Below are 27,506 nucleotides of genomic sequence, written 5' to 3'. Positions count from 1 at the left end.
GGTTCCATGAGTTAATAACTCTGTGGGTGAAAAAGTATCTCCTGTAACTGGTAACTGGCTATTCAGACGAAGGACTTCGGGTAGATGTAGTTTACATGGACCTGAACAACGGTCGTAGTCTGCTGTCTGCTCTGTGTCGAGGCTGTAGCGTCTTGGGTCGATTAGAACTGTACACGCCGAGTGCTACATTCTTGACTGGAGATTGTACTGTGTGCTATTCGATTGATTGATGAAGATTAAGCCACCCAAGAGGTGACACGGGCATGAATACCCCGTAAGTGGTGGCCCTTTTGAGCCATTACCAATATCAAGAGCTGATACTGGAGATCTGTGGAGGTGCGACTGCACCCTGCGTGACGGGAGATGTCTCCCGTGTGGTGTGTGCTATTCTGATTTATTTATAAAGATTAAGCCACCCAAGAGGTGGCACGGGCATGAATAGCCCGTAATGTGTTATTCTCAAGTCGCTTGCTTATGTACGGTGACGACACCTCACAGTAAGATATAGAAGGGTGGAAAACCGTTACCTGTAAATAGGGATAGGATTAATGCTAAGGTAATTAGTTATGCCATTATGATGATGAGATAATGGAGTATAAGGATTACTCGATCACTACATCACCTTCAACTATTACTAGGGGAACTATTCCATGGTCCAGCGATTTTCTGAAAAGGAGTTTCACTGGCAAGCATAGTGAATTAAGAGCAGAAGAATAAAGGTAACTGCAGAAGCCCTATTGGCCCATACGAGGCAGCTCCTATCTATAACCACCCAAACCCACTCATATACATGTCCAACCCACGCTTGAAACAATCGAGGGACCCCACCTCCACCACGTTACGCGGTAATTGGTTCCACAAATCAACAACCCTGTTGCCAAACCAGTATTTACCCAAGTCTTTCCTAAATCTAAACTTATCCAATTTATACCCATTGTTTTGTGTTCTGTCATGTGTTGATACTTTTAATACCCTACTAATATCCCCTTTGTTATGTCCATTCATCCACTTGTAAACCTCTATCATATCACCCCTAACTCTTCGCTTTTCCAGTGAATGCAATTTAAGCTTTGTTAATCTTTCTTCATATAAAAGATTTCTATTTTGGGGAATTAACTTAGTCACCCTACTCTGGACACGTTCAAGTGAATTTATATTCATTCTATAATATGGCGACCAAAACTGAACTGCATAATGTAAATGGGGCCTAACCAGAGCAAGATATAGCTGAAGAACCACACCAGGTGTCTTGTTACTAACACTTCGATTAATAAATCCCAGTGTCCTATTTGCCTTATTACGAGCATTCATGCATTGATCCTTTTGTTTTAAATTCTTACTAATCATAACTCCCAGATCCCTTTCACAATCCGACTTCGCAATCTCAACACCATCTAGCTCGTATCTTGAAACTATCATCATTACCTAGTCTCAAAACTTTACATTTATCAGCATTAAACTGCATCTGTCAATCTTTTGACCATTTCAAAACCCTATTTAGATCAACTTGAAGTGATAGTGAGTCTTCTTCCGTGTTAATTTCCCTACCTATTTTTGTATCATCTGCAAATTTGCAAATGTTGCTACTCAACATAAGAACACAAGAACACAAGAACAAAGGCAACTGCAGAAGGCCCACCGGCCCATACGAGGCAGCTCCTACCTACAACCACCCAATTAATTTGCCAGTTCCTTTACGACTTGGGACTTAAATCCATTTACACTTTGGGCTTCTGAGTCTTTTAGTTTGTCAATGCTCTTCCTGATTGTGTCGCGTGTAATTGGTATTTCTCTTAATTCATTCTCCTTACCTCCGACAAACATTTGTGTTGGTGATGGGATGTCATTCAAGCTTTCTAGTGTGAACACTGATGTTAGGTATTCATTGAGAGTGTTTGCCGCCCTTTAATGATACAACTTAAAATTGTTAGTCTCATCTTTTATGGGTCCTACGGAGTCAGTTCTTTGTTTGGGTTTTACTTCGTATATACTTGCCCGAAACGCTATGCGTATTAGTGGCTTTAGGTATTGTATTTTAAATTTTAAAATTTTGCCCCGAGATGCGAGTTTATTGGGAGTACTTAGCTGTATCATTAGCAAGGTAATTAACTATAGTTTGCTGTCCTCCGTCCTTTAACAAATCCATTGACCCCTCCCCTAACCTGCCTATTTTGTGCAATAGTCGGTTTAGGATGATCCTTTCAAGCATCTTCCAAGTGCATTACATGACACTGATAGGTCTATAATTGCCAGGGTCATTGGGTTTCGGTATTGGGACCATTATTGCATGTTTCCATTGTGTGGGCAACACTCCACATAGGAATGACTTGTTAAACAGGTGGAGTAGTGGATTGCCAGACACTTCACACAGTGCATTGAGTATGTCGTAGGTGACGCCATCTTCACCAGGTGCTGTACTTTTACCCTTTTCATAGCCCCCTTTACTTCCTTGGCTGTAATTGGTTCCCCATACTCGTCATCACTAGATTGTGCTCTTGTTATCCTAATCCTTCTGTCATTATGTCGGAGGAGCTGTTCCCTGCTTACTTCTGCAGGGAGGGAGGAGGATGATGCTGCATCACTCCACTTGTGAATTAGTTCTTCAGCCTTACCCTGGGGGTCGTTGTGAGCCGCAGGCCGGGCTCTGCTCCCCTTAGCTACCTTAATTTTTGCCCACACTTGTCTTGCAGACGTTTCTCTTCCAATAGAGCTAGTGAACTCTAGTCATTGTCTTTCCCTTTGTAACTCATCTGCAATGTATGTACCTTTACCTGAATAAAAAATCTAATCTAAATCTATATCTAATCTATATGCTTAGATATATGCAAATGAGAGAGTAATAGAGCGAAACCTTTAAAATACTGAACAATTTGGAGGATATTGATTCATACAATTTCTTCAAAAGGTCAGATGTAACACGAACAAGGAGCAAAGGTTTCAAGCTCAACAAGCCACAGTGTAGGAGTGACAACAAATGCTTTTTAACCCATACGATTATGATCATGGCAATAAGGTTTCTAAAACAGTAGGCATTCTTCCAAAGCCAGACACTGTACTATGTTCCTCGCCCTAACCTAGTCACTCAGTATTATTCACTCATTTATCTATGTCTTGTCTATTTATGTCTTAAAGGTTACAAGACGTACATTAGTCAATACAATTGGTGCTTAAAATGTTAAGGATCTCTTGTGAAACACGGGTATTAATAAATAATTTATTATGTAAAATAAATAAAAAAGGCCCAAGGGCCATGAAGTAACAAGAATGCAAGGCCGGCACAAGCTGGCGTAAGTAGAGAAGACGGAAGATTCTTCATATTAAAAGACCCTGCTTCTCCAAGATGGCAGTCACACCCTGCTTGCCCTGGACAATCACCATATGGAGAAGGACTGTTTACTGTGAAGGGAAGTCCACAAATGCAATGCCAGCATGAGTCAGTCTTGAAGGGTAAACGATGAAGGCACCCTCACAGTAACACAAAAGCCGAGCAAGCCCAGTGAGGAAGACCTGTTGATGGGAAGGAGGAGAATCATTAGTCACAACAAAATCCACATAGAAACAAAGGAGAGAAAAAAAATAAAGTGGATGTCTTCTTTTTGTATAGACATAATAAATATTGCCATTTGGCTATGTATTTATGTGATATATAATTGAATACAGCATAAAACAAAATAAGAGGGGTGGTAGGAGAAGAAAAGATTAGTGTTCAGTGAGAATCCACAAGGTCTTCTCTGAATACTCTTTATTTTCTTCAAGGCTGTGGGTCCCTACAATTGCACCAGAGGTGGTAAACACCCCTATAATTATTTAAACAGGTGAGTACACACACGGTGTTAGCAAACTTAGCCTCCAAACACACACACACACATGGTATCAGCAAACTTAGCCTCCAAACACACACACACACATGGTATCAGCAAGCTTAGCCTCCAAACACACACACACAAGGTATCAGCAAGCTTAGCCTCCAAATACACATATGGTATCAGCAAGCTTAGCCTCTAAACACACACACACAAATGGTATCAGCAAGCTTAGCCTCCAAATACACACACACACATGGTATCAGCAAGCTTAGCCTCTAAACACACACACACACACACACACATGGTATCAGCAAGCTTAGCCTCCAAACACACACACACACACATGGTATCAGCAAGCTTAGCCTCCAAACACACACACACACACATATGGTATCAGCAAACTTAGCCTCCAAACACACCTACACACATGGTATCAGCAAGCTTAGCCTCCAAATACACACATGGTATCATCAAGCTTAGCCTCCAAACACACACACACACACACACACACATACATGGTATCAGCAAGCTTAGCCTCCAAACACAGACACACACGGTATCAGCAAGCTTAGCCTCCAAACACACACACACACATGGTATCAGCAAGCTTAGCCTCCAAACACACACACACACACACACATGGTATCAGCAAGCTTAGCCTCCAAACACACACACACATGGTATCAGCAAGCTTAGCCTCCAAACACACACACACAGAAAATGGGGACATTGAAACAGTTGATAAACTTGATTTCAAGAAAGAGAGGTCACTATGGGGAACTTCAATTTTTTTTTAATAAGTAATTAGGCAGACTTGTTGCTAGACAGGGAAGTAAATTAAATGTATGCCAAATTTTGCAAAATATACAATGAAGGCATACAAACATTCATACCAAAACAGAGATGCAGGGCCAGAAAACAGGATTGGTTCAACAGAAATTGAGAGAGGGCCACAGACCAAAAGACACAAAAATGGAATGAAAGACATTGAAAAACTACAAGCAGATGTCAACAAAGTTTTCGATTGGGCAGCAGAAAATAACATGATGTTTAACAGTGATAAATTTCAGGTATGGCAAAAATGAGGATCTGAAACATAATACAGGGTACAAAACACAATCGAATCTTCCCATAGTAGAAAAACAGCATGTCAAGGATTTGGGAATAATGATGTCCGACGATCTAATGTTTAGGGAGCATAACCAAGCAAATATTGCGTCGGCCAGAAAAATGATCGGATGGATTATGAGAACTTTCAAATCCAGGGATCCCATCACAATGGTTGTACTCTTCAAGTCACTTATGTTGTCCCGTCTCGAGTACTGCTCAGTATTCACTTTCCCCTTCAGAGCACGGTTGCACGGTTGTTCCTGCCGGAACAACCGTGGACATCTTCAGGAGAAAACTGGACTGTTTTCTAAGAGAAGTTCCGGATCAGCCGGGATGTTGTGGGTATGTGGCCCTGCGGGCCGCTCCAAGAAAAAGCCTGGTGGACCAAACTCTCACAAGTCGAGCCTGGCCTCGGGCCGGGCTTGGGGAGTAGAAGGGTCCCCATCATACCCCATCAAGCAGGTATCAAAATAGAAAGAAGCCAAACCCCCAATCTTACCAGCGATACAAAGATGCGAGAAACAACTATACAGCAGTAAGGGAAGAGGCAGAAAGAATTTTTTAAAAAGGGATAATGGATAAATGTAAAACAGAACTGGGCCTATTCTACAAATTCATAAACAACAAATTGCAGGTAAAGGATAATATCCAGAGGTTGAAAATAGGAAACAGATTCACAGAAAATGATAATGCAATGTGTGAAACATTAAACCAAAAGTTCCAAAGTGTGTATACAAAATGAAATCTTAAGAGAACCAGACACAATAAGAATTTCTGAGAACATCATAGAGCGTATAGAGGTGTCTAGAGATGAAGTGGAAAATATGCTAAAGGAGCTAAGTAAGAACAAAGCAGTTGGTCCAGATGGAGTTTCACCATGGGTTCTGAGAGAATGTGCATCTGAGCTCAGCCTTCCACTTCACCTGATCTTTCAGGCATCCCTGTGTATAGGAGTCATAGCAAACATGTGGAAAAAGGCTAACATTGTTCCAATCTACAAAAGTGGCAACAGGGAAGACCCCACCTCTCTCAGTTATAGACCTGAATCATTGACAAGTGTAACAGTGAAAGGATTGAAAAAAAAAAATAAAAACTAAATGGGTAGAACACCTGGAGAGAAATTATATAATATCACACAGACAGTATTGTTTTCGATCTGGAAGATCCTGTGTATCGAATTTACTCAGTTTCTATGATTGAGCCACAGAGATTTTAAAGGAAAAAGGTAGTTGGGTTGACTGCATCTATCTAGACATAAAAAAGGCTTTCGACAGAGTTCCACATAAGAGGTTGTTCTGGAAACTAGACAATTTTGGATGGGTGACAGGTAAGCTTCTAACATGGATGAAAAATTTTCTGACTGATAGAAAAATGAGGGCAGTAATCAGAGGCAATCGGACTGGAGAAGTGTCACAAGTGGAGTACCACAGTACATGCACCAGAAATGTTCATTGTCTACATAAATGATCTACCAGTAGGAATACAGAATTATATAAACATGTATGCTGATGATGTTAAGATAATGGGATGGATAAGAAATTTAGATGATTGTCATGCCCTTCAAGAAAACCTGGACAAAATAAATATATGGAGCACCACTTGGCAAATGAAATTTAATGTGAATAAATGCCATGTTATGGAATGTGGAATAGAACATAGATCCCACACAACCTACAAATTATGTGAGAAATCTTTATATAATTCTGATAAAAGAAAGAGGTCTAGGGTTGATTCTAGATAGAAAACTATCACTTGAGGCCCACATAAAGAACGTTGTGTGAGGAGCCTATGCCATGCTTTCAAACTTCAGAATTTCGTTTAAATACATGGATGGCGAAATACTAAAGAAATTGTTCACGAGTTTTGTTCGGCCAAGGCTAGAATATGCAGCGGTTGTGTGGTGCCCATATCTTAAGAAGCACATCAGCAAACTGGAAAAGGTGCAAAGACATGCTACTAAGTGGCTCCCAGAACTAAAGGGCAAGAGCTATGTGGAGAGGTCAGAGGCATTATATATGCCAAAACTAGAAGACAACAAAAAGAGGTGATAAAATCACTATGTACAAAATAGTAACAGGAATTGATAAAATTGATAGGGAAGATTTCCCGAGACCTGGAACTTCAAGAACAAAAGGTCATAGATTTAAACTAACTAAACAAAGATGCCAAAGAAATATAAAAAAATTTCCTTTCGCATACAGAGTGGTACACGGTTGGAACAAGTTAAGTGAGAAGGTGGTGGCGGCCAAGACCGTCAGTAGTTTCAAAGCATTATGTGACAAAGAGTGCTGGGTAAACGGGACACCACGAGCGTAGCTCTAATCCTGTACCTACACTTAGGTAACTACATTTGGTGTCAGCAAGCTTACCGTCGAAACACACACAAACAGCCTGCCTATTATTCAAGGCCTTCTCTGAGTACTCTCTATTTTCTTCTCTGAGGCTATGGGTCCCTAATCTTGCACCAGAGGTGGTACAACTTTTAAGTTTTTAACTACTGCACTGAGCACCTGATTTTGGCAAAGACTTCTTAGTGCAATTATCAAGGACATAGTTCTGGTATTTTTTTGTTTATAAATATTCAGGTATAGTTAATGTCAAAATATTTCAAAACTCAACAATTTATATTTCAAAACAAAAAAAGTAATGAAAACATTACAAAACATTAAAATATAGCCTAATTAATTTTTTAATAAAATAGCACAACTCTCAGAATGTCTAAAGGTGCTTTGAGCAATGAAGTAGTTAATTTTATATATATAATATTATATATATAATATATATTTACCTGTGACTACTGCTTAGCAAAAATTTGATCTCTGTGAAAATTGGTCTCGTCATTGCTAGGAGATATTTTAAGACCATGATTTGCTGTGGATGGCACTGTAGTCTTCAAGTCATCAATCTAAAAATAGAGGTAATCTTTTAAAATGTAAATTTTGTATAAAAAAAATGCAAAAATAAATTGCAAGAATAATATGAAGTTATTATACAATTTTTTTTTAATTATTTAAATATTTGTGAGACATTATTAAGAAATGTATGAAGTACAGATTCTCTAAGACCTGATATGTATCTGCTTATGTTCCACCACATTACATTCAGGGCTGAAGAGAAAACACAGCCAGTAAGGTAATGATCACTTAGGATGGACTGGGATGTTACATGTAGGTTGGGGCTAAGCTGCGTGAGGCTAGGATGCCCAGCCTGCCTTGTCTAGGCTGGGCTGGGCTAGGCAACACTAGGAAGGAGTCAACAAATCTCTGGAGTGCCTTACTTTTCCTGATATCCTTAAAAAAGCAAGAATGATGCCATTTTATAAAGGAGGCGAGACAGCAGACATAAACAATTAAAGAAAAATATCGAATCTACTTATACTTTCAAAAATATTTGATTTTTTTTTTTTACAAACATCTCTTCCTAGTTTGTAAAATTCAACATGAATAAAAACACACACACACATCCCTAGGAAGCAGCCCATAGCAGCTGTCTAACTCCCAGGTACTTATTTACTGTTAGGTGAACCAGATATAGAGAATAACCACAAAATGCTATCTTTATAAGAACTATCTTGTAAAGCCACTAGTACACGCAGCATTTCAGGCAGGATATATAAAATATTATATATATATATATATATATATATATATATATATATACATATATATATATATATATATATATATATATATATATATATATATATTATTAAATATGACCGAAAAAGTAAGATTAATAATTCTAAAACGAATTTTCTCAATCTTTCGTACATTACGCTTCACTGTTGGAGGTAAATCAAAAATCACTTCTCCAAAATTCATTTTTATTTCTAGTCTGACGCGACACGGGCGCGTTTCGTAAAACTTATTACATTTTCAAAGACTTCACAAATACACAACTGATTAGAACTTGCGTTTCCCTGATTTTATATCTACATTTTGAGTGAGGTGGGAAGGGTGATGTGGCATTACATTTGAGTGAGGTGGGAAGGGTGATGTGGCATTAACACAAGACAGAACACTAGGGGATATTAATAGGGTATTAAAAGTATCAACACAAGACAGAACAGAAACAATGGGTATTGAATAGAAGTGTTTGTAGAAAGCCTATTGGTCCATATTTCTTGATGCTTCTATATTGGAGCGGAGTCTTGAGGTGGGTAGAATATAGTTGTGCAATAATTGGCTGTTGATTGCTGGTGTTGACTTCTTGATGTGTAGTGCCTCGCAAACGTCAAGCCGCCTGCTATCGCTGTATCTATCGATGATTTCTGTGTTGTTTACTAGGATTTCTCTGGCGATGGTTTGGTTATGGGAAGAGATTATATGTTCCTTAATGGAGCCCTGTTGTTTATGCATCGTTAAACGCCTAGAAAGAGATGTTGTTGTCTTGCCTATATACTGGGTTTTTTGGAGCTTACAGTCCCCAAGTGGGCATTTGAAGGCATAGACGACGTTAGTCTCTTTTAAAGCGTTCTGTTTTGTGTCTGGAGAGTTTCTCATGAGTAGGCTGGCCGTTTTTCTGGTTTTATAGTAAATCGTCAGTTGTATCCTCTGATTTTTGTCTGAAGGGATAACGTTTCTATTAACAATATCTTTCAGGACCCTTTCCTCTGTTTTATGAGCTGTGGAAAAGAAGTTCCTGTAAAATAGTCTAATAGGGGGTATAGGTGTTGTGTTAGTTGTCTCTTCGGAGGTTGCATGGCTTTTCACTTTCCTTCTTATGATGTCTTCGATGAAACCATTGGAGAAGCCGTTATTGACTAGGACCTGCCTTACCCTACAGAGTTCTTCGTCGACTTGCTTCCATTCTGAGCTGTGGCTGAGAGCACGGTCGACGTATGCGTTAACAACACTCCTCTTGTACCTGTCAGGGCAGTCGCTGTTGGCATTTAGGCACATTCCTATGTTTGTTTCCTTTGTGTAGACTGCAGTGTGGAAACCTCCGCCCTTTTCCATGACTGTTACATCTAGAAAAGGCAGCTTCCCATCCTTTTCCGTCTCGTAAGTGAAACGCAGCACGGAACTCTGCTCAAATGCCTCCTTCAGCTCCTGCAGATGTCTGACATCAGGTACCTGTGTAAAAATGTCGTCAACATACCTGCAGTATATGGCCGGTTTCAAGTTCATGTCGACTAAGACTTTTTGCTCGATGGTACCCATGTAGAAGTTTGCAAACAGGACACCTAGGGGAGAACCCATGGCGACCCCATCTACTTGCTTATACATGTGCCCATCAGGGCTCAAGAAGGGTGCCTCTTTAGTACAAGCTTGGAGTAGTTTCCTCAGAATACTTTCTGGCATGTCAAGAGGAGTACAGGCTGGATCACGATACACTCTGTCGGCTATCATTCCGATTGTCTCGTCCACAGGTACGTTGGTAAACAGCGATTCTACGTCCAACGAGGCTCTTATCCCTGTGGCCCGTGCGCCCAACAGTAAGTCCACAAATTCCTTTGGAGACTTCAGGCTGAAGGCGCAAGGAACATAAGGAGTCAGCAGGCCGTTGAGTCGCTTCGCCAGTCTGTACGTGGGTGTGGGTATCTGGCTAATGATTGGCCGAAGTGGGTTTCCAGGCTTGTGCGTCTTGACATTTCCATACGCATATCCAGGTTTATATTCCCCAATGATCTTTGGCAGGTGGAGTCCGGATTTCTTGGCGTTCACAGTTTCGATCAGTTTGTTGACCTTTGCTTTTAATTCGGCTGTAGTGTCCTTCGTTACCCTTTGGAACTTAGTTTGGTCAGAGAGTATGATGTTCATTTTCGCCAGATATTCGTCTTTTTTATGAATGACATATATTGGCGACTTGTCACCTCTCCTGACAACTATCTCCTTGTTCTCACGAAGGCTTTTAGCTGCCGCTTTAAGCTCGGGGGACAGTATGGTGCTTCTGTAGTTGCCTCGATTCTTTCCTCCTTCTGCAATAAGTTCTGCTTGTAAGGTATCTTTGGTAGTGACCTTCTTTTGTGTCTCGAGGTCGAATATGTCATCCAACAGAATTTCCAACTCTACTTTCCGGGCCATTTCACTCGGTCTGGACATAACATGACAGTTTATGCCCAGATTTAGGAGAGTGACTTGGTCCTCAGTGAGGTTAATTCCTGCAAGGTTCAGGAAGCCATCTCTTGGTCGTGGAATTGCCATAGGTCCTCCATATAATGTTGTTAGTTTCTTGATAATCCTTGTTTCAGTGCTGAGGTGATGTTGGTCTGTGAGGATGTCGAGGTGTTGTTCAATGCGGGTACGGATACTATGGTCGATGTTGCTATTTCTCCACTCGTTTGTAGCATGAAGTAGTTGCGTTTTGTTGTCTTTGATTTCATTCTCTGCCTTGTATATCTGATCACGAATCAGATCCTGGCGATATTTTATCGTGAAGGCTTGATTCCTTGCTGCTGGGTCGTGCACTTTAACATTAGTATATTTTGGTAGCAGTCTTTCCTGTAGACATATATTATTAAATATGACCGAAAAAGTAAGATTAATAATTCTAAAACGAATTTTCTCAATCTTTCGTACATTACGCTTCACTGTTGGAGGTAAATCAAAAATCACTTCTCCAAAATTCATTTTTATTTCTAGTCTGACGCGACACGGGCGCGTTTCGTAAAACTTATTACAGCTCAACCAGCGCAAGCACAACTAGGTGAGTACACACACACACACACACACACACATATATATATATATATATATATATATATATATATATATATATATATATATATATATATATATATATATATATATATATATATATATATATATATATATATATATATATATATATATATATGAGTGTCAGACCATGGAGGAATGATTTTTTTTAATTTAATTTATATAAAAAATTATTCCTTCTGAAGATGTATTAATATATGAAAGTACTTAAGGAAATTCCTGTTTCAATTCTTCCTCCGTGGTCTGACACTGTCACATTTTTCATCAAGTGTTAATTTTTGTGATTTACACACACGTTGCCATGTTTACACACACATTATTTATATTATATATATATATATATATATATATATATATATATATATATATATATATATATATATATATATATATATATATATATATGCAATTGACGATCACAAAACACTGATCATTTTATGCGGAAAATCCACAGAGAAATATGAAATGAGGTGAACGTTTCGGCTTTGTTAAAGCCTTTGTCAACACCAGACTGACCTAACGCAACTGATCTAACTGATCCCGTGGTCAGTCTGGTGTTGACAAAGGCTTTAACAAAGCCGAAACGTTCACCTCATTTCATATATCTCTGTGGATTTTCCGCATATATATATATATATATATATATATATATATATATATATATATATATATATATATATATATATATATATATATATATATATATATATTTATGTAACCCTCAACCCTATAAGTGGAGGGTTCCTACATACTCAACCAGAGGTGGTACCCTCTATATATTAATAAAAAGGCAAGGCTATGCTAAATCTTGGCAGGGATTGGCTTGGCTAAGCTGGTCAGGGCTTGGCTAGGGTAGGAAGGACTGGTCATGTTTAAAAGCAAGGCAGGGTTAGGCTAGGCAAGACTTGATAAGGGTATACTGGGATAGGCTTGGCTACGGTAGGCTAGGAAGAGGTAAACTAGGATAAGCAAGGCTGTGCAAGCACTATGCACAGCTAGAATGAACTATGCTAAGATGGTTTAAGCTGGGCTAGGTTAGGATAAGCTGAGTCATGCAGGGCCCCGATTGACCAGTGGAGTCTAATAGTCTAACCTTCTAGCTAGTTTGCTGACCTAAGAGTGTAAATGCCTAGCCCCTAACCTGAGATATATACAAGAGTTGTTACATTCTTGTACAGCCACTAGTACGAGTAGCGTTTCGGGCAGGTCCCTGGAACGGTCCATAGAATTACCCCAATCAACCCAAATCAGGCCAAAACTACACAAATCGTCCTAGCATTACGTAAGTAATGAAGAAATATGGCATATTTACTTACTATAATGTTGGTGCTACACATAGAACATGATCAAACCTATTTTTACTCTGAAATAATATAATTTCATAACGAAATTAGACGTAAATATGTGAGAGGTGACGCCATAGGAAGTCGACGGTCCAAGCGACAATTGTGTGGAGCGACTTATCCAAGAAATATGGTCGCCAGGAGAGTGTTTGCTGCCATATCAGCCTCCTGTACACAGTGATCCAGTCCTTTTCGTTCATTGAATACCGTACCCTACACGCCCTCTGATATTGCTTAATTAACAAATATTCACAAATAAAGATTATATTTGTATATGTTATCAGAAAAGCAGATATAAAATAGTTTTTGTGAATCCATCACAGAGATTATACCTTATTAGAGAGGAAAAATATTCATACTTTAAACAAGGCTTCATGGCCGACGCTCTCCTTACCGATATGGGAACTATGAGCTTCCGAAGATCAATGTTAATTTAATCTAGATATTGTAATAAACGAAGTTTTCTATGTCATCATAAAGACATAAATATAAGCTGCATGTTAATACTTTGGCATAAATATAACTGAATTGAAAGTTAAGATATATGCCTTTTTATAGTTACTTGATGGCTCGCTCAGGGAGTGTGAAGGCCTCCACACAAGCCAATCAATTTTATAATTACTTTGCATATATGCAAAGTAACGCCATAGGTCTTTATGTCAGAATAAAGCCATGTAGACGATAATGTAACTACATTTCAAGGAAAACATATCTTAATATAATTATTAAATGAATGCAAAGTTATGGTTAAATAAATAGCCAATACCACACAATCGCCGGTGTCCGGACACATGAATAGTCGCATTAGGTGAAAGGAAATGTACCCAACCATTTCCATTTACCCAACCAGTTTGTGCACCCTATACTCTTCCTCTGTGCGGTAATTTATTGTGCATCCCATACTCATCTTGTTACCAGTAGTTTGTGCAACCCATACTCATCTTGTGACCCGTAATTTATTGTGCATCCCATACTCATCCTGTTACCGGTAGTTTGTGCAGCCCATACCCATCCTGTGACCTGTAATTTATTGTGCAATCCATACTTATCCTGTGACCTGTAGTTTATTATGCAGCTAATACTCATTCTGTGAGTCATAGGACATTGCGCAACCCTTTCTCATCGTGTGAATCTTTGTTTACTTTGCTCTCCATATTCATCCTCTGCGCGATAGTTTCTTGTGCAACCCATACCCATGATGTGAGTGGTAGTATATTGTGTACCCTATATTCATCCTGTGAGTATAGGGTACACAATTCTTGTTTGGATTCTTGTAATGTTATTTGTCTATTTGTAGTCACAGTATTTGTGCGCCCCTTGAGGGACTTGAATTAGAGGGGGGTTGAAATAGCCTAAGCTACTCTATCCCTTTGAGATGTATTTATTGCTTATCTCAATAAACATACTTGAACTTGAACTTGGGTACACAATAAGTTCATTTGTACTCCATACTCATCATCAAGAAGTGTATTTTACCAGCATTGTAATATAAATTAAGAATAAAAGCTTAACTGGATTACGGACCCATAATCAAAATAAGTCATCACTAATTATCATGACAAATTGTCTAGGCTACACTTCCGCCTTCGACAAGCTGCCGCCGGATGTGGGTATAGTTTATTGTACACCCCCGCACCCCCAGTCCTGGAAGGGCGGGCATTGGGATGTGGACATGTGTACCATTATACCCCCCCCCCCCCCCACACACACACACACTCGATCCTCTCCTGTTAATAATAATACTAATAATAATAAAAATTAAAAATAATAACGTTAATAAATATTATAATTAAAACACTTACTGTAATACCCTAGTGCTTGAATGAAGGTGAAGGAAAGACCCAATAAATGTGTAAGTGTATTAAAAACCAAATTTTCGTTGGGTGAGCTGGCAGGTGAGCACCACCTGCCAGCTTACCCAGTAATGAACATCACCTGCACACTGCACCGAACCACTTGCCAGCAGGTGCAGAAGTACGATGGAGAGAGCAAAGTATACAATATTTCAAGTATAATATTAAAGATATATTTAGGATTTAATGTTTTCCTATAAAGTTTCAATAATACCTTTATTTGATTTTTTGTATTATTTTCTACCACAGACGTGGCCACACATTAACAATGCTAACCAGCATATATACATTTTCTTCAGTCCGCCATGGACTCTAACCCTTTCCACTACCGCCCACAAGATGGGTATAGGGTGCATAATATAAGAACTAAACTAACTCCATTGATAGGGTTAGAGATTTGTTAAACATATAGTTCAGGGATTTATTGAACAATCAACCACATAAGGTGATTGTAGTGTTTTTAAAATGCTAGGCTAAGCTACATACGTAAATACATAAATACACAGATTTACGTATGCCCTACATAAAGTGTTCGATGTGTCTTTTACATAGTGTCATTAACGTGCATTTACAAAGGTGAAATTGAATTCTGACCAGCTTCCACATATACTTTATACACATACATATACACACACAGACGTATGCGTACATATACATACATATATACACACATACGAAAACTGTGCTAATAGACAAAATTATGTTAGAGATATGGGTCTATAATTATCTGAGTGTGCTTTGGGGATGGGAACAATGACACTGTCCAATCATCAGGTAATACTCCTTCACTTAAACTCATTCTGTACAACACTAAAAGTGGATTACCTGGTACTTGTGAGACTAATCTCAGTAAACTGTAAGTGATACCGTCCTCTTCAGGAGCAGTTGACTTATTTTATTGTGCTACACAGCCTTCCCGGCTTGGTGCCTTCTTTGGTAATTACTTATCAAAGGCAGCTCCATACGAGGAGCTGCCTCGTATGGGCCAATAAGTCTTTTGCAGTTACCTTCATTCTTATGTTCTTACTTACATTTATTGAACTTTATCATCATCATCATTTACAGAAATAAATTAACATAAAAAGTAGTCATTTTAATACACAAAACAGAAGTAGATATTATGTAAATTATGATGCAGGATAGGATCACTATTAAGAACTTAAGTATAAACCACAATATGTTTTATATCGTCAGAAATTCGGAAACATACCATATATTTTCAAATATTTACAATTAAAGTATTTATTTAGGAAATAAGTATTTTAGTTACCCTAGTTAGCTCTGAGAACACACATTCTTGCAGCAAGAATTTCTTCCCACTAATCTGAGAGATGCTAATGAGACCAGTCTCGACCCACTGGACAGGTCATGAACAACAATCAACTACAGCACCATCTATGTCAGAAGATATTCAAAATATTCTTGATATCATTCAAATTGTCAATACGAGAACAGAATACATAAGTTGAGTGATGTCAAAGGAATCATATTGACTGACCGAGCCCCATTGTAAATATCCGTGGCTTCCTGACCATAAAGGTACCGACGCGGTCGAGGGTAAGAGACCGGATGTACCCATATACCTATGAGGCCATCAAAAATAGTGAGTCACACCAAACAAAAAGAAGTACTGGTAAACAGGTCAGACACAACCAGTACTATGATGATGCTAAACTGAAAGAGCTTAAATCAATTGCTAGACAGACAGGTAAAGCATATAAGAGCCTTAGAACTCCTCAAATGTTAAAACTGTTTCAGGCCGCGCTTGCAGCGGCAAGGGAGAGAATGACTGAACTGAGACAAAATGAATGGGAGGGTTTTGTTAGTGGACTTAACTTGCATACTCCCCTGGGCAAAGCCTGGAAAGGCATAAACAAAATTATTGGTAAAAATAGTAGACAAGTTTCACACCCAAACCCGCTAAAGAAAGCCAATCAGTTAATTGCAAAATGGGCTCAGGTTTCCAGCCTTGGAATGCTACCAGCTAGCACTGGGGAGAAATTGCAGGCGAGGTCCACAGACAGAAATTCTCTCATAAATTTCATGTTGAGCAAGCAACATGATGAATGTGATGTTCCATATACAGATTATGAATTGGATGCAGCCCTCTCCAGGGGCAGTAGCACTGCTCCTGGTGAGGACGGTATCACCTATGATATTCTAAGACTCCTACATCGTGTACCCGGTAACCCATTATTAGAATTGTTTAATGCCAGCTATGTCTCTGGGCAGTTGCCTGTATCATGGACCACCAGTCTTACGGTACCTGTACCAAAGCCTGGCCAACCTAATGCTTTCCGTCCCATCTCACTGACCAGTTGCATGTGCAAACCCTTTGAGAGAATGGTGCTTAATAGATTATTGTATAGAGTTAAAGAGCACATGTCACCTGATATCAATGGTTTCACACATGGTAAAAGTGTACACAACTGTATCACAACCTTTCTTACTGTTCATGGAGATAAAAGGCACAAGTACACAACATTTCTTGATTTAAAAAATGCCTTTGATATTGCTAATAGGGAAGTGATTATTTATGAATTAGCGAGAATGGATATAAGGGGACATTTATTACAGTGGATACGAGGCTATCTTACCAACCGGAAGTCCTCTGCGCTGTTCCAAGGCTACAAGAGTGAAACTAAAGTAATGCAACTAGGCACCCCACATGGAAGAGTACTTAGTCCTACCTTGTTTAATGTTCTAATTAATGCTTTACTAAAATCAATCCCAACTAGTCCGGCAAACATCACTATCAGCTATGCAGATGACATCCTTGTGCATACTAAAACCCACCGCAAAATGCAAACAGTCTTAAATTGTATACATACAGCTTGTGAGAGCCTTGGTCTTGTAATCAACGCTGCTAAAACTAAGGTATTTAACAGACAAATTGGCAACCGCAAAAGTGGACCACGAAAACTTAAGATAGACAACATACCAATAGACTATGTCTCTTCTTTCAAATACCTTGGTGTCTCTGTCCCTTGTACCTCAACTGCAGTCAATAAGTTACATCAACAATGTAGAGACAGACTCAAGGCTCTCAGAACTGTAGTGGGGTACAGCCCGAAATATGGTGTTAATATTAGAATAGCAAGAATGATGTATTTAGCGTATATAAGGTCTCTGATAGACTATCATGCACCAGCTTTGGTCCTGCAAAATGGCAAAAGTATTGATAGACTGGAAAAAATGCAAAATGAAGCACTCAGAATTATACTTGGCTGTCCTATAACTACCAAAGTTCTCAACATGCGGAAAGAATTAAATATACTTAGCATTAGAGATAGAATATTTGAAATTAATCTTATGATGGGACTAAAGCTGCTGCGTGATAACAAAAACAACATTGTGTCAGTTGCACTGTTAGAACACATACGAAATGGAACTAGCGAGTCTAAATGGATTCAAAGAACTGCCACTCATATTAAAATGATGGGACTGCACGATGTATATACAGATGAAAGAGTACAGCACTTCCTTCCACCCTGGTAGATAGTACCTTTTGACATCCTGACCCCTGCATACCCCACCAAGAAACTAATACAAGCAACCCTCATGCTCAGCTTGCTGCTAAATTAAGCACCATAGAACACATTCACAATATACAAGCTGAAAACAACATTGCACAGACCATATACACTGACGGATCACTCAATACAGCTACAGGGAGGGCAGGAAGTGCTGTTATTGCTCATCAGCCCGATGGCAGCACAATTCAAAGAAATATCCGAATTAGTAACTGGGCGTCCACAATGCAAGCCGAGTTGGTAGCGATACTGGTAGCACTCGAAATTATTGACAACACTGAAGTAGACAGCTTAATTATTTCTGACTCCCTATCCTCACTACGAGCAATAAACAGTTTGCAATCAAGTAATAACGTGCTTGTCTTGGAAGCTAGACGTAGATATATAAGAATACTTAGCAAGAGGGTAAATATAAAAATGTTGTGGATTCCTTCTCACATTGGCATGCAGGAACATGACAAAGTTGACGCCCTTGCTAAGGCTGCAGTAAATAAAGAGTGTATTGAATGGAATCTTGAGTTATCAAATAGGTCCCTTAAAAGTGTCATTAGACGAGAACTCCTGGATGGATTTGAAGAAAGTAGAACAGTGCAAACTGGAACTAGCAGGTCCATTGTTCATCACAATGAAATGTGTGAAGTAAAACATGTGTATGGGGCAAGTAACAAAGTCAGTAGACTAACAGATGTTGTCACAGCTCGTATAAGACTTGGCTACAAGTATCTCTGGCAGTTCGGCTTGTATAGGGATCTAGATGAAGTAAAGTGTAAAGTGTGTGGACATAGGCAGGGACACACACTCGAACACTATATCTTGGATTGTTGTAAAATTGAGCCTTTTAGAGATAAGTCTAAGCTCACTCTGTATGATATGGCAACCTATCTTATTACCATGGATAAATTACCTGAAATCCTTGCACTGTATCCACATTTTGCTTCCAGTAGATGAACGACATATGAGATTCAGAAACAAGTAGTGTATTGTGAGGATTAATAATAAACAGAAGCTCCCCTATGACTCTGCAATATCCCCATTGGCCAAACTATTATGTATTAACGACAAGACCTACCATTAATGCATGATGACTTACTGTAAATATGTAGCTCTTGTAATAGCACTTTCTCTGTAACTAGCTGACATTGTATCTATAAGGTGTGAAGGATTGAAGAAATTGTTTATGTAATAATCTAAGATGAGGTCTGATAAAGACCTTTTGTGCCCTCTGTAATGCTTTTGCGCTACCGCTCACAGGATGAGTATGGGGTGCACAATAAACTAACCTCCTTCGGCGGCAACAATCAAATCAAACAAGCCGCACTAGCTATTAGTTCTTATAAGCTGACAACTTACCCAAATAAACATTACTTCCTAATTATATATATATATATATATATATATATATATATATATATATATATATATATATATATATATATATATATATATATATATATATATGTATATATATATATATATATATATATATATATATATATATATATATATATACACACATATATTTATAATATACACTCACACACTCATCCTAGCGCAGTAATTTATTGTGCAACCCATACCCATCCTGTTACCAATAGTTTGTGCAACCCATGCTCATCCTGTTACCTTTAGTTTATTGTGAAACCCATAGTTGACAGAACCATTATTATTATTCACTATGATGAAGTTGCACACTTAATGCCTGAATATATATTTTGCTTGTATGTACTCGATATTTTTGTTCACTACCTTTTGTTATCTTGAGGTTATCTTGAGATGATTTCGGGGCTTTAGTGTCCCCGCGGCCCGGTCCTCGACCAGGCCTCCACCCCCAGGAAGCAGCCCGTGACAGCTGACTAACACCCAGGTATCTATTTTACTGCTAGGTAACAGGGGCATAGGGTGAAAGAAACTCTGCCCATTGTTTCTCGCCGGCGCCCGGGATCGAACCCGGGACCACAGGATCACAAGTCCAGCGTGCTGTCCGCTCGGCCGACCGGCTCCCTATGTTCAAAATGGACTCGGTAAGAGATGCCGCAGTTTCGCATGATTACTAAATTGTCCTGGTTTCTAGGAACTGTGAGCATGGGTCTGAGGAAAAACTGTCCTTACTCTGAATACCGCAACGTCTGGTTGATACCTGGTTGATGGGGTTCTGGGAGTTCTTCTACTCCCCAAGCCCGGCCCGAGGCCAGGCTCGACTTGTGAGAGTTTGGTCCACCAGGCTGTTGCTTGGAGCGGCCCGCAGGCCCACATACCCACCACAGCCCGGTTGGTCCGGCACTCCTTGGAATGTTGGTCTGTGCTTATATGAATATATATCACATACACATATTTTATAGCACACATTTAATTTGTATCTAGTTCTTTATTGCTAACTTACATAATCAAAGAACCTTGCAACATCTACATTCGAGGAAGGATTCCAGAAGCAGTTAACAACTGCCATTTCTTGTTTCTGGAATTCTTCTTTATGCTGTAGGTAAAGTAGTTAATAGAACTACTGTCTCCTGCTCCTGGGGTTAGTGGTTCGAGACTACTTGTGCCCAGGGTGAATGTGGAGGTCAGTAGTTCGACCTTGGAGGTGGACCTCGATATACACCTAACGAATAGACATGCATAAGCTGCCTGTCCTCAGTGTATATTTTACACACACACACACACACACACACACACACACACACACACACACGTGAGTGTGTGATTATGCGAGGCTGGCTAACATCAGAACAGCCTTCAGGAACCTGTGTAAGGAATCATTCAGAACCTTCTATACCACATATGTAAGACCAATCCTGGAGTATGTGGCCCCAGCATGGAGTCCGTACCTTGTCAAGCACAAGGCGAAGCTTGAAAAAGTTCAGAGATATGGCACTAGGCTAGTCCCAGAACTAAGAGGCATGAGCTACGGAGAAAGGCTGCGAGAAAAGCACCTCACGACACTAGAAGGCAGAAGAGTATGGAAGACATGATCACTACCTACAAAATTCTCAGAGGAATTGACAAGGTACATAAAGATAAACTGTTTAACACGGGTGGTACGCAAACAAGGGGACACAGGTGGAAACTGAGTACCCAAATGAGCCAGAGGGACGTTAGAAAGAACTTTTTCAGTGTCAAAATAGTTAACAGATGTAATGCATTAGGCAGTAATGTGGTGGAGGCTGACTCCATACACAGTTTCAAATGTAGATATGATAGAGTCCAGTAGGCTCAGGAATCTGTACATCAGTTGATTGACAGTTGAGAGGCGGGACCAAAGAGCCAGAGCTCAACCCCCCAAGCACAATTAGGTGAGTACACACACACACACTCACTCTCTCCCTCTCATAAGGGAGGTGGTGGCCGAGTGGACAGCGCTCTAGACTCGTGGACCTAGGGAGTAAATGTTACTCCTACTGCTATGTAACAAGATTTTGTTGGTACATTTTCATGTAAATTCACAACTCTTCGCGCCGGAAACAAGTCATGAGAGAGCCACACAATAATTTTCGGATCTAACCTTCATTCTTTCTCAATGTGTTGTATACAATGAAATGATTATACATTGCTCTGTTGTGAACATTGTATACAGTACCTCAAGATATACATCCCACAACAGTTAACTAGCTCCCAGATACCTAATTAATTCTCTACTCTCTGTAAATGTTAATGTGATGTCACCGAACAGTAAATAGGTACCTGGAAATTAGACAGTTGCTACGGGTTGCTTCCTGGTGTGTGTGTACTCACCTATTTGTACTCACCTATTTGTGCTTGCGGGGGTTGAGCTTTGGCTCTTTGGTCCCGCCTCTCAACTGTCAATCAACTGATGTACAGATTCCTGAGCCTACTGGGCTCTATCACATCTACATTTAAAACTGTGTATGGAGTTAGCCTCCACCACATCACTGCCTAATGCATTCCATCCGTTAACTACTCTGACACTGAAAAAGTTCCTTTTAACGTCTCTGTGGCTCATGTGGGTACTCAGTTTCCACCTGTGTCCCCTTGTTCGCGTCCCACCAGTGTTGAATAGTTTATCCTTGTTTACCCGGTCGATTGTTTGTGTGTGTGTGTGTGTGTGTGTGTGTGTGTGTGTGTGTGTGTGTGTGTGTGTGTGTGTGTGTGTGTGTGTGTGTGTGTGTGTGTGTGTGTGCGTGCGCGCGAGAGAAAAAAAATTAGTTAGTCAGTAATAGTTGATTGACAGTTGAGAGGCGGGCCGAATGAGCAGAGCTCAACCCGCGCCTGCACAACTAGGTGAATACTCTCTCACTATCTCTCTCTGTCTGTCTCTCTGTCTGTCTCTCTCTCTCTCTCTCTCTCTCTCTTTCTCTCTCTCTCACCACTCACATATGTGTTGTATGTGGATGCTGAAGTTCAGTCTCTTGTCTATGTATAGGTCAAGGAACTTTCCATAATCATTATTGCTAATGTTAACATTGTGTATCTGAAGTTGAATTTGGTTTCAGGATTTACTTTCGAACAAAAATAGTAGTCGGTCTTTTTTATGTTTGATGTGAGTTTGTTAGTTTACATCCATGAGTGGACTTTTTAAATCTATTATTTTCATTATTATATAGTGCGTTTGGGTTGGGGTCTGAATAGAGGAAGGTAGCATCGTCAGCACTTATGTTTACACTTATTGGAAGTATCTAAGTATCAACTAAAGTATCTTCACACTTGACTTAAACTTTAGTAGCTATTTTCTGGACCATTCCTCAAGTTTCGGAGGTCAACGAAGATGGAATTCACATGAAATGGCTTATGTTAACATCACTAATAATGTTGTGTTTTCTGTCTAGCTTCAGACACGGTCATGTTACAATTGTGTCTTAGAGAGTTGCGCGCAATTAAGCATGATAGAAATCACTTACAATTAATGCAGGATGGTAGAAAATCACTTACAATTAATGCATCAAGTTTGGAGACTTGAATTGAAATTGAAATTGAAATAAGTTTATTGAGGTAAAATACACACAAATGGATGAGGTAGCTCAAGCTATTCTCACCCCGTTCAGTACATCGTGTTAATACATACATAGACACACACACTTGTACACATTTTAGTGTAACAAGCAAGGCAAATAGTTCTGTCTGATGGGTAGAGGCAACTGCACTTGCAGCTGCACCCGTGTGGCGGTGTAGGAAACCATCAATGTATATGATTTGAGAGAGAGAGAATGATCTGTGGACAGAGCATCAATATGGCGTAAGGTATTGGGCTTTGCCTCAAGATGAAGCATAATAAAGAACCCGAATATCAGGAGAAAAAATTACATTAAAAACTGTCCAGATGATACATATATATAATCACGTTTTAAACATTTTAATTGTATTATTTGCATATATATATATAATTAGGAAGTAATGTTTATCTGGGTAAGTTGTCAGCTTTTATGAACTAATAGCTAGTGCGGCTTGTATATGGGGTACATCCGGTCTCTTACCCTCGACTGCGGCGGTAACTTTATGGTCAGGAAGCCACAAATATTTACAGTTCAAGTTCAAGTATGTTTATTGAGACAAGAAAAAAATACATCTCAAAGGGATAGAGTAACTTAGGCTATTTCTACCCCCTCTACTTCAAGTCCCTCAAGGGGCGCACAAATTCAGTAAGTACAAATAGACAATTAACATTACAAGAATCCCATTTAACATTGCAGGTTAATATAGTAAGTACAGCATCTAATTGTTACACTCTTGGGGCAAAATTATTGTAGCTCCTAAGTATACTGTCTATCATACCATTATCACACATACAAACAATTTGATGTGGTACATTACTTATTTCCTTATTTCTATAGTTATCAATAAGTTGACACTAATACATAATGTTCTAAGGTGTGGGCGTGCGGCATACTACATAATTTACACTCCTTATCTTTTTCACTGACATCAACTCCGTATTGCCAGATATATTTGTATCCTAATCTTAATCTCATGTAAATTGAATCCTTCCAAGTTGACTTTCCTTTATCATAGGTGAAGGACGAGTTTGTATTTATTACTGAATAATTCTTAAGTGTGTTACTACTATCCACTATTGCCATTCTTTTTATCATTTCTTCATCTTCATTTCCTCTTATTAATGTTATATATACATGTACACATAATCATACATACATGTACATATATATACATATGCGGTAAATCCAGAGAAATGAAATATGGAATTTTCCACATACAAATGATTATTGTTTCGTGATCGTCAATTGCATATATACATATACATACATATACATTCACATACATATTCAATCACCCACACAAATACACTCATCAATAATCTTTGTATCACAAGTGATTCAACAAGAGGCTCACAAGTCACTATACTAGGCACTTTACATCTATGGTGAGTCGTCCAATTACTAGTCTTGCTCTACACCCACCCAACTGGGCGGCAGCTTAACAGTCATGTGCTCCACACCCACCCAACTGGGCGGCAGCTTAACAGTCATGTGCTCTACACCCACCCAACTGGGCGGCAGCTTTACAGTCATGTGCTCCACACCCACCCAACTGGGCGGCAGCTTAACAGTCATGTGCTCCACACCCACCCAACTGGGCGGCAGCTTAACAGTCATGTGCTCCACACCCACCCAACTGGGCGGCAGCTTAACAGTCATGTGCTCCACACCCATCCAACTGGGCGGCAGCTTAACAGTCATGTGCTCCACACCCACCCAACTGGGCGGCAGCTTAACAGTCATGTGCTCCACACCCATCCAACTGGGCGGCAGCTTAACAGTCATGTGCTCCACACCCACCCAACTGGGCGGCAGCTTTACAGTCATGTGCTCCACACCCACCCAACTGGGCGGCAGCTTAACAGTCATGTGCTCCACACCCACCCAGCTGGGCGGTAGCTTAACAGTCATGTGCTCCACACCCACCCAACTGGGCGGCAGCTTTATAGTCAGGTGCTCCACACCCACCCAACTGGGCGGCAGCTTACCAGTCATGTGCTCCACACCCACCCAACTGGGCGGCAGCTTAACAGTCATGTGCTCCACACCCACCCAAATGGGCGGCAGCTTTAGTCATGTGCTCCACACCCACCCAACTGGGCGGCAGCTTAACAGTCATGTGCTCCACACCCACCCAACTGGGCGGCAGCTTTAGTCATGTGCTCCACACCCAACCAACTGGGCGGCAGCTTAACAGTCATGTGCTCCACACCCACCCAACTGGGCGACGGCTTTACAATCATTTGCATGAATGACTTACAGTAAGCAAATTTTAGATACTTCGCTAAGATTTCGGGCAGCACATCATTATAAATGAAGTACTTACACTTCTCTTGGACACCAATGATGGTGTTATCTCTGAATTCCGCGATTTTTTTTAAATTCCAGTACTGTATATAATGACGCAAAGTATGCGAGTAGTTCTGCAATAGTGATCTTATCCTGCGTCATAATTTACATACATATCTACTTCTGTTTTGTGTATTAAAATTACTACATTTTTATGTTAATTTATTTCTGTAAATGATGATGATGATAAATTTCAATAAATGTAAGTAAGAACATAAGAACGGAAACTGGTCGCGTATATGGAAATGGTTGGGTACATTTCCTTTCACCTACCTAATGCGAATATTCATGTGTCCGGACACTGGCGATGGTGTGGTATTGCCTATTTATTTGACCATATCTTTGCTTTCATTTAAGATATGTTTTCCTTGAAATGTATTTACATTATCGTCTACATCTGTCTTTATTCTGAAATAAAAACCTTTGACGTTACTTTGCATATATGTACATTAATTATAAAATTGATTGGCTTGTGTGCAGGCCTTCACACTCCCTGAGCGAGCCATCAAGTAACTATAAAAAGGCATATATCTTCACTTTCACTTCAGTTATATTTATACCAAAGTATTAACATGCAGCTTATATGTCTTTCTGATGACATAAAAAACTTCGTTTTTTACAATATATAGATTCAATTAACATTGATTTTCAAAAGGTCATAGTTCCCATCGAAAGGGAGAGCGTCGGCCAAGAAGCCTTGTTTAAAATATGAATATTTTTCCTCTCTAATAAGGTATAATCTCTGTGATGCATTAACACAAACTATTTTATATCTGCCTTTCTGATAACATATATAAATATAATCTTTATTTGTGAATATTTGTTAATTAAGCAATATATCAGAGAGCGTGTAGGGTTCGGTGTTCTATGAACGAAAAGGACTGGAGTAGTTTAAATAGCGAACGCATACCAACGAATAACGCTAGTATCTATATAACAAATTTATTGTCATGTGGAATTGATTTAACTTCCAGACACTTTTTTTTTAATAAATATTAAATATTTTGTGGCTGTTTATGAAAAATATTATTATAAATACACATTCTACTTGTTAATATTACCAATTAAATTTGCGACAATTTGAGCCATGAAATACGACGACTGGATCACTGTGTACAGGAGGCTGTTATGGCAGCAAACACTCTCCAGGCGACCATATATCTTGGATAAGTCGCTCCACACAATTGTCGCTTGGACCGTCGACTTCCTATGGCGTCACCTCTCGCATATTTACGTCTCATTTCGTTATGAAATTAGATTATTTCAGAGTAAAAATAGGTTTGATCATGTTCTACGTGTAGCACCAACATTATAGTAAGTAAATATACCATATTTCTTCATTACTTACGTAATGCTAATACGATTTGGGTAGTTTTGGCCTGATTTGGGATGATTGGGGTAATTCTATGGACCCTACAGTTTAGGATTTGCGCCCAGTAAATCCTCCCCGGCCAGGATACGAACCCATGACATAGCGCTCGCGGAACGCCAGGCGAGTGTCCTACCACTACACCACCTGCTGCAATATTATTATAAAAGAAATATTACTTATTATAATCGTAAATACTAAATACCTGTTGTGTTGATTTAGGGGCGACGACGATCGTGGGATCGGATGCGAGCCACAGGTGGCCTACACCATGCTTTCTAAGGCGTCCCTCTCATAACAAAAACAAATCCGTGCATTCATACACAAACAGAGATCCCGTGGTTATGCGAATACTTGCAATTCTTTTACTTAAAATAATAACAATTAGATTAATAATAATTAACATAATTTTTACTCAAGATTCACAAACATCATTAATACTATTTAAACAAAAAAATTATAAGACATCTAAAAACAGATATACAGACTTTGTGTGATATTTATTTCAACATTATAT

General features: G+C 39.4%; 1 long non-coding RNA gene across 1 annotated transcript; it reads right to left on the bottom strand.

Annotated features, from left to right (window-relative positions):
• Nucleotides 1-3,291: 3,291 nt before the first annotated feature.
• LOC138355164 (uncharacterized) lies at nucleotides 3,292-27,279 on the bottom strand. The gene is made up of 3 exons (XR_011223884.1): nucleotides 27,195-27,279; nucleotides 7,705-7,821; nucleotides 3,292-3,507 (listed from the first exon to the last, which is right to left on the bottom strand). It is a non-coding gene; the product is annotated as an uncharacterized lncRNA (long non-coding RNA).
• Between the last annotated feature and the right edge of the window lie 227 nt (nucleotides 27,280-27,506).

This window comes from Procambarus clarkii, chromosome 6 (genome assembly GCF_040958095.1).
Source record: "Procambarus clarkii isolate CNS0578487 chromosome 6, FALCON_Pclarkii_2.0, whole genome shotgun sequence".
NCBI classification, from domain to species: domain Eukaryota; kingdom Metazoa; phylum Arthropoda; class Malacostraca; order Decapoda; family Cambaridae; genus Procambarus; species Procambarus clarkii.
This window is presented reverse-complemented; position numbering and strand designations above follow the sequence as displayed.